The sequence below is a fragment of the Triticum urartu genome, chromosome 2A (genome assembly GCF_056163025.1).
Source record: "Triticum urartu cultivar PI428250 chromosome 2A, HENAU_Tu73, whole genome shotgun sequence".
Classification (NCBI taxonomy): domain Eukaryota; kingdom Viridiplantae; phylum Streptophyta; class Magnoliopsida; order Poales; family Poaceae; genus Triticum; species Triticum urartu.
Window position 1 is genome coordinate 112,236,088 of NC_141874.1, and position 8,923 is coordinate 112,245,010.

Here is an 8,923-nt window from a genome sequence, read left to right on the forward strand (position 1 = left end):
TCAATAAAATACGACGTTTCATCACCAAATGCACGCTCAACGACATTGCGCATGGATGAATGTGCATAGATTAAAAAAGATCCTTCGGTGGGAGAGCTTGGCAAAATTCCGGCACATGATACTTTTGCATTTTGTATGGAGCTAAATATCCATCATAACGGGGATATTCTAAGCCAACAAGATAGTACCTTCTAGCATAAAGCAATAGGTTTATACATGAAATCAACAAGATGAACGAGACAATATTGTGATGCATACATAAAAAAATGGATATCTATAGATGTATGCACAAACCTATCTACATACTTGACCAAAGTATCTCTAAATATGCTTGGGTTGACTGCTCTTCCTCCTCTGTTTCGTCATTTTCAACATCGTGCACTTCACTTACAACCAGGCATGATAGAACTTTCTCCTGTAACATTGATATTCTCAAAAATGATACATAGTTCCTCCAATTTTTAGGACCACACTTATGAAACTGCAAGATGTCCTTATTTCCTAGATAAATAGTTTGGCACTTGTCAACAAAAAGTCCTAGTGGAATATTAGTTACATAACAATTTGATCTTATTAAGATAACTTACTTCACCGATTTTTTCCCACCATTCATCGTCATCTATCACGATGTTACATAATTCCAACTTAGTTCAGTTGCTTTGTTTTTAAGGATCAACCAATCCCTAGAAAAAGTCCTTAGGCTGCTCCCATTAGTTTCTGTACCACAACCTAGTGTAATGTCTTCCGATCTTCTCTAGAATCCAACTTCTACGTTCTTGTACCTAGCAACATTCAAAATTTTGAGAGGTCTATTCCCCTTTTGTTTCTCAATAGCAGCAAGTTTGCAAAACACTGTGGTCACTTCCACATTTCAGTTGGCTTTTGATCTTTTGACATCTATGCATATGGCATTCATAAGTACAACTAACCCAGTATATGAAATTTAATCAAACTGAACACACCACATATTGTAGCTAGGAGAAGAGAAAAGAACATATTGTTGGGGAGGAAAAATATGACAGAACAAATCTCACCTTGCAGCGTTGGATAGGGGCGCGGAGTTGGAGTAGCTTGGGGCGTCTGATACAAAGCTCGTGCAGGTAGTGGCTTCAAGGGAGCTTGTGGGCAGTGCGTCCCTGCTTAGGGGTGGCCAGTGACGCAACTGCAACTGGAAGCGACGACGGATGCAACTGCAGCTCGTAGATGGAGGTTGGCCAGGAGCGAAGGACAGTGGACAGAGGTAGGGGAGAGGTGGAGCATCCAGATCTATGGAGAGCAGGCGAAGGTAGACGGCGATGGCGAGGCATCAAGGAGGGGTGGAGCAGTGGGAGACGGTGCACGTGCAGCTCTCGGGCGGCATACGCCGAGCTCTTGGCTGGAAGTGACGACTAGAGATTGACATGGAATCAGATTGTTTGCAGGCAGCCTCACTGGCGAACAGTCTAATTAGTAATAAGTCCATATTTGCTTTCTTGATTGAGGAGATCAAGGTGAATATGGAGGAACATAGTTCTTCTATTACCCACATTGGTCTTACTACTAATATTGCTAGTGATTATATGGCAAACTTTGGTAGAATCCAATACCGAATTGCTTTGTGGCTGGGCTCTGGACTCAAAGGCATCATTGACATTATCAGATGAGATTATAATCCCTAAACTTTAATTAATACAAGAATTATTCTTGAAAAAAGAGGTCGACCTAGGTTCTGGTCATTTTGGTTTACAAAATTGGCTAACGTGGGTGTGAAGGCTCCATGCCTTGATGGAATTTTCTAACAAGGAAGTTGAAGCTAGGCTACAATGGTAACTTCAAAAAAAACACGTTAGGAAGTTTCCCAAATTATCAAGATAAATAACATTGTATGCTAGAAAAATAATGTTCCACAAACATGTGGGTTTTAAAGTTCAAACCCATGTTTACATTATGCTGAATAGAGATGTCATATTGTTTGACACTATTAATTGTTATTTTTTCACACTTGTCAAACCAAGATCCTCCAAACTACAATCAGCAAGAACATCCCAGAAGTTCTCCATCATTTTAACTCGTCTAAGATTACCACCCTCCTTCTCATGAGAGTAGAGGATCTCGTTAAAGTCACTTGCCACAAGCCATGGAAGATTAGCTTGGTGGTGTAGATCATGCAAATTCCTCCATAAGGGATGCCTCCTCTCTCATTTTGGTTCCCACAAAAATAAGTAAATCTCCATGTTTTTCCATCATTGTTCTCTAACCGCACATCAATAAACCCAGGTTGAGTGAATTGCGGAAAAACCATGAACGACTTTTTCCACATCAACTTCAAACCTCCCATCAATCCATCACTTTTCGAGCATTCAAACTAATCCAAATATAGTCGCTTGGTAAGCTTTTCTACTTTGACTTTTTTAGGTGCGATTTAGGCAGAAAAACTGCATCTGGCCAAACTTGCTTCTAGATTTCTAGAAGCAATCTCTTTGCCGCAACACTGGCCATACCGCGACAATTCCACACTAGTATTTTCATTACATTCAGTCACCCCCCCCCTTGGAGGCCACCAATATCTTATCGGTTAGGGTTTTTTTGAACAAATCAGTTAGGTTGTTGGTCACTCTACCATCATTCATCCTTAACTTCTTTTTGTTCTTCAAATTTTTGGGAGTATTTTCCTCCCTTTCTGGCATCTCCTCTGGATCAATTGGTACATTCTGGCCTCCTTCAAGCATGTCTACCATAGTCAGAACCTTCGATCTACCCTCCATGTTACCAGTGATCAAGGGTGGGTTTCCTTTTTGCATCGAGTCTTTTACCTAGCAATCTTGCACCGTCTCATGTTTTATTATCAACCACTTCATTACCAGTGCTCGTAAGCACCAAAGCATCATTGGACTTGGCAGCAGTATCATTCCCATCATGGTCCATGTTGTCTTTGTACACATCCTCAATTACAGTATGCTATGAATTCCATCTACCACCTCTACTGCCAAATAGCCCAGCTGTATCAGCATGAAAACGCCCACAAAAACCACCTGCATTGCCTCAACCTCTTCCCCTACTTGTATCTCGGCTAGGGCCTAATCCTCTTCCTCCTTCACGCCTTCTCTTGGTTGCTAAATGAACGAACCCCACTCCATATCATCTTCATTGAGCTCTGCCATGCCACACTCCTCATGACAACGCCCAAACTACCGCACCAATAACAGACGCGGGTAGCTTTTGAAATTTAACTTGATAAAAATCAGTATTCCCGGCCTTGGTGAAGCTGGTAAATCTGGCCAGTATCTTATTCACATCAAGCTTAACCCTAACTCGGACGAACTAAAAAATGAACCTGCTAGGTAGGGTAATTTGCAGCCCCTGCACATCTCCAATGCGCTTAGCCATGTTCTCTACAGACTATTTCCTCTTCAAAACTCCATCTGGCAGGCTATGTATTTGACACCAGGTTTCGATCTTGTCCAATTTAGCACTTTCCAGATTAGTAAAACTGTCATATTCAGCAATTATCAGAGTCGTACCTTGGAAATCCCAAGGGCCTTGGTCGATAGCCTTATTCCAATCAGCTAAGCAATTGAATTGCACCGAGAAGAGGTCGGCACTAGTCCTTCTCCACACCACATCCCTCGTTGAGTGCCATGCGACTCTTACATCCGCAATTAGTGCTCCTTGACTAAAAGTTTTTATAGTCAATAGTCTTGCAAGGGCTAACCACTTCGGCTTCTTCTCCGGGTCGTCGACTTCCTCCTCCCAGATCATATTATCAAGTTCGTCATCCTCCAGATGCAACCTTTCTAGTAGAGCGCTGGGATCATCATCTTTCTTGTTACGGGACTAGACACTCATGCATATCTGCCATGATGATCAATCTCCCTGTTGCTTCCTCAAAACTTTAAGTTCCCAACCAACCAAGACTGGGCAGCTAACCAGGTCATGAGTGGAGGAGGACTAAGGGAAAACTCCGGGCATCGGCCGCCGGACGACTGAAGAACCCTAGGTGGGAAAACAAAATACTAAGATAGTATTTCCTTGTGCACTTACAAAACTTAGAAAATGAAATTGGCATCCTCAAAAAAAACCATGAAACCATGAAATTGGCGTCCTAAAAAAACCATGAAATTGGCACAGGTTCAAATGCAGCTGCAAAAGAGAATCCCTCGAAATTACGATCTGAATCCGGCTGCTTCCGCAAGAGCAACTCCAACGGGGCGACCCAAACAGACACAGATTTGTCCGTTTTTTTGTCCGTTTGGCTCGCCCGGCCGCCTAGCAGACATGAGGCGGACACGCACGGTCTGCGGATGCACCCAACGCGCCGCTCGTGGATGACCCAAAGCAGACAAGCAAGATGCAGATTTCCTACCGGCGCCGCTGTATTCCTCCGTCGCCACAGCCTGCACTGGGAGCATACGAGATCAAGGTGGGCGGGCGGAGTCGACAGCTAGCTCCGACGGCGACCTCCCACCCCTGCTTCCACGCGCCGCCGTCCACGTCGTCGAACTGGATCCGGTGTAGAGGTCCCTGGAGGCGACGGCGGCCGCGGCGGCCTCTGCCTCCATGGAGTCGCAGCGAACGGCCGGCCTGCGGGGTGAGGCGGGCGCGAGGGCCGGCGGGGGACGGCGCGATGGACAGGGAGGAGGGGAAGTTCAGGCGAAGGAAGGCGATGAGGAAGAAGAAGCAGGCGGCGGCGAGCTGGAGGACGTGGCGGGAGGAGGAGGAGGCAGAGGCGGGGTGGGGGTCGCGGCCGCCGCTGCCGCCTGAGAAGAGATGCATCGTCGCCGACAGGGAGTTGCTACTGGTACGCCTGTGGGAGGAGGCGGAGGTGGGGTGGGGTCGCGACTAGGGTGGTTTTTTCGCTCGGTCACTGATACGTGGGTCAGGGACGGACACGAGAGGAAGGCAGTAGACGAGAGCGGACGACGAGAGCGCCCGCTTTTGTCCACGCGGAACCATTTATGTCCCATTTTTACGTTTAGTTTGGGTCGGGAGGGATGACAAGCGAACAGTCCGTTTAGGTCGTCCCGTTGAGCCAATTTTTGTGTCCGAATAATCCAAACAAACGAAATGGGTCACCAAGTTGCTCTAACGACCTTAGCCGGTTTCCTGCAGCTGGCACACTTGGATCGCACGCACGTCCTGCTGTCCAAACTGGCACAAACCATATTTGTTCCTAGAGTAAACGTAGTACACCGATCCGGATCCATTCTCGGGCTAACCGCGCTTAGCGCTAAGCAAAGGGTTAGTACCCGCCGTGCGTGTACATGTCGGGGCAGTGTCTCTGCGGATCCGGATAATCACAAGGGTTTCGCGGTTTACGAGTGGCGTCCGTACGTACTTAAGTCCAAGTTGGTCCGATGGAGCTTTAAAAGGCGAGCCCCCGTGCGGCCGTGTGTGCTCGGTCGGTCGTACAGCTGGTACGTACGTCCACACAGGCAAAACCTGACGGCTTCACATGCATGCAGGCTTCGCTCGTGGGTGCAGGTTTATTTTTGTCACTGTGGGAGCGTGGTTTGTTTAGGCCCTAATTAGTAGCTCGTCATGGGCTTGATCCACCGGTTTAGCTGGCACCACGCTCGGATTCAGTACTGTGTCTGTCCGATCTGATCGGGGGCTGTAATGTGACAGCTAAGAGCATAGTTAAGGCTGGCCACAGTGGGAGTAACATCACTAGTAACATCATATTTTTCAAGATAATTTTGCTTATGTGACACATATTTAATGATGAGAGAGGTGATGGTGGTAATTTAGTCTAGTCATAGTGGGAGTAACTAGCTAGTAACATAGCGCACTTCAAAAAAGTTTACTTACATGGCATATAGTTAATGAGAAATGGTAACATAATATGTTATTGTAACATAGCGCTTCGCAAGAAAAAATGAGTCTACAGTTAATAAATGAAGTCATATATGACACTAGTACTCCCTCCGTCACAGTTTAGAAGACACAGTTAAATTTGCGTGCGTTTCCACAATAGACAAGGTGTGCGCATTGCATTTATTTCTAGTAGCTAATTAGTACTCCGATATACTATTTCTATATGCATGCGTAGTGTGAATGCTATTTTTTAGCCCATCTCACAACCAATAAATAACCATCTAGGTTTCAGAGAATTTCCAAAAGCGCCTTTTAAACCGTGATGGAGGGAGTACTATGTTACTTTGCACTATGAAGATAGTAACTTAGACTAGTGCATGACATTAGTATAAATTACTCCCCACTATGATCAGCCTTAACTAGTTACTGTAACATCACACATACCAAGATAATGAGTCTATAGGCTAATAAATGAAACATAACATGACAACACACATATTATTATCCACTGTGGAGGTAGTAACATAGCCTAGAAAAATGTGATATTATTAGTCTAATTTACTCCCCATTCTGAGTATAGCCAGCTGCTGGCTATAAGGCTGGTCATAGTGGGGAGTAACTTAGACTAGCACTAGTCTAAGTTACTATCTTCATAATAAAAAGTAACATGATAGTAGTATCATAGATGGCTTCATTTATTAGCTCGTAGACTCATCTTGTCTTGGAAAGCGCTATGTTACAGTAACATATTATGTTACCATCTCTCATTAATGACTTGCCACATAAGCAGAATTTTCTCGAAGTGCGTTATGTTACTAGCTAAGTTACTCCCACTATGACTAGCCTAAACCAGTGCCATGTCATCTACAGCCCATCCTATAGTCAACATGTACAATAATAGATCAAAAGAGTGTATTACTTTTTTTATTATGTGGCCTACCTTTCATTCTCACAAAGTGTCTAAAAGCACGTGCTAGAGCTGGCTCTTCACAAAAAGCTCGCTTAGAATATGGTTAATAATAAAGCCTGCTGCTGGCTATAAGCCAATGCCACATCATATACAGCCTTTATAAAAGCCCACTAATACAATAGTTTGACTGTAAGCTAGTTGTACTAATTAATGTTTGCATATAAAAGGAGGCAAGAACACACTTTTAATTGGTGGAAGGGCCTGCTCACACCGCTGCATGCATTGCTTTTTCTTGTTTCTCGCGTTGCAGCCGACGATACCTGGAGCGCCGCTCCCTTGTCTTTCGGTCCATCTCTCTCCTCCAGCAGTGATTTTTGATGACGTGACACTGCTTATAGCCGGCTGACTAGACCTATTGTACTTGTTCTTATCTTCTCTTTTTTTCTCTTTCCTCCAACTAAGCAGAAATATATTAGTTTGTTTCTTATAGCCTGCTGACTCCGCTCTATCATACTTACTTTAAGTAAGAGTCAGGAGACGGTACTGACGGTAATTAACAAGAGAGCATATGGACTTTAATCAATCAACTAACCTGTCTCTGCGAAACATATTGCCGTTGTCGGCCGTACGTCGCATGTGGAGCACGGTATCTATTGTATTACTTTTATTTACCTCGACATACATGTATGCATGCGTTTGTACTGTGTCGAAAAAACAGACACGTATGCCATTGCATCAACTTCGCTACTTCTATTTTCTCAAGATGCATATGAGAAATGCTATTTATAGTCAACATGCATAGAACCCACTTTATCAACCCTACTATTTTTGTTTCTCTCAACATGCATGAGAAATATAGTGAGAGAAACAACAAATGCATGCACGAGATTTTGGAACTATATAATTAACATATCGTATTTAAATTCCAGGCTACAAAATTTATTAATATAAAATATTATAATCAATTCCGACAGCAATGCAGAGGGTGTAGTATAAATAATACGGAATGCTCGAGAGTAGCTGCTGCAAAAAAAGCACTCTTGTTTGAGAAACCATACATCGTATGGTTTTTCTTGCGTGGACCTACAAGGAACTAAATGCATCGCATGAACCTAAGCCATGGTATTTTCAGGCTTTGACTGTTGCGGTCTGCATCTAATGGGCCTAGGGCAGAGATGCCTCATGAGACAATATACACGACTGCCTCTTCACTCTCTGGAAAGAAAAAAAAAAGTGAGCACTGACCCCTTCCTTCCCTAGATCGTAGAGAACGCCGACCGTTGGCGCAAGAGACGGGAAGAGGCTTCCGGTGACCAAAGAGGAGGAGTAGGAAGATGGAGGCCGGTCACGCACCCGTGCGATGCATTCCTATCTTCCCCCGCCGGAGATGCACGTACGGCGGAGCCACGAGAGGCATCGACAACCACCGACCGTGGTAAGGGGTACTCTCTGTACCCTTCTTTTTTTTTGCTATAAAAAAAGAGAAGAAGGAACTAATTTTCAAGCAGCGTTTTTCTATTGAAATTTGTATTGCGTCCCGAGGTAGAATGTGCTCAGTTTATTTATTTTTTAGCTTAGGCAAAAACACTGCCTTTTTCAATCTGATCAGCATACTGCTATGCATTACCCTCCTAGTTACCAAGGTATGAACATATGGCTAGCAGTTTTTACCGCTATGGTCATATGCCGTAGGACTATAAGAAATGTGTGAAAATATTAATGTATTTTATTTCCTTATGAAGTGGAGGAAGAAGTGAACTACACAACACCCCTCAATTAAACAAACACTTTGTAGTATTTCAGTACTAACTGAGAAAAGGAAAGAAATTAAATCTAATAGAAAAGAGAATAGTTTCTACTCCCTAGAAAGCGCTGATATGTCTCCAATTGCCGGCTCAGTCTTTCGGAGGTGCTCATACTGAAGAAGCGTTGGTGACCTCGATTTCCCAACTGCCGCAAAATAAAAGGAAATCGAAACCGAGCTTGACCTGAAGACCCAGTTGATTTGCAGAGACTCCATCCCGATTGACCAGTTTACTCTCTGGTGTTCAACTGAGCGTCCCGTTTGTAGCTCCAAATCCATGCGCCAATCATCATGCTCTTGTCTCGCTCGGACGCTCGGTGGCGCTGTTCCAGTTCCACCGTTAGTCTCGTTCTCGTTGGAACAATCAGGCGGCGACTTCTGCGTTAGATCACTTGGATGAAAAAGGAGGTGGCGAC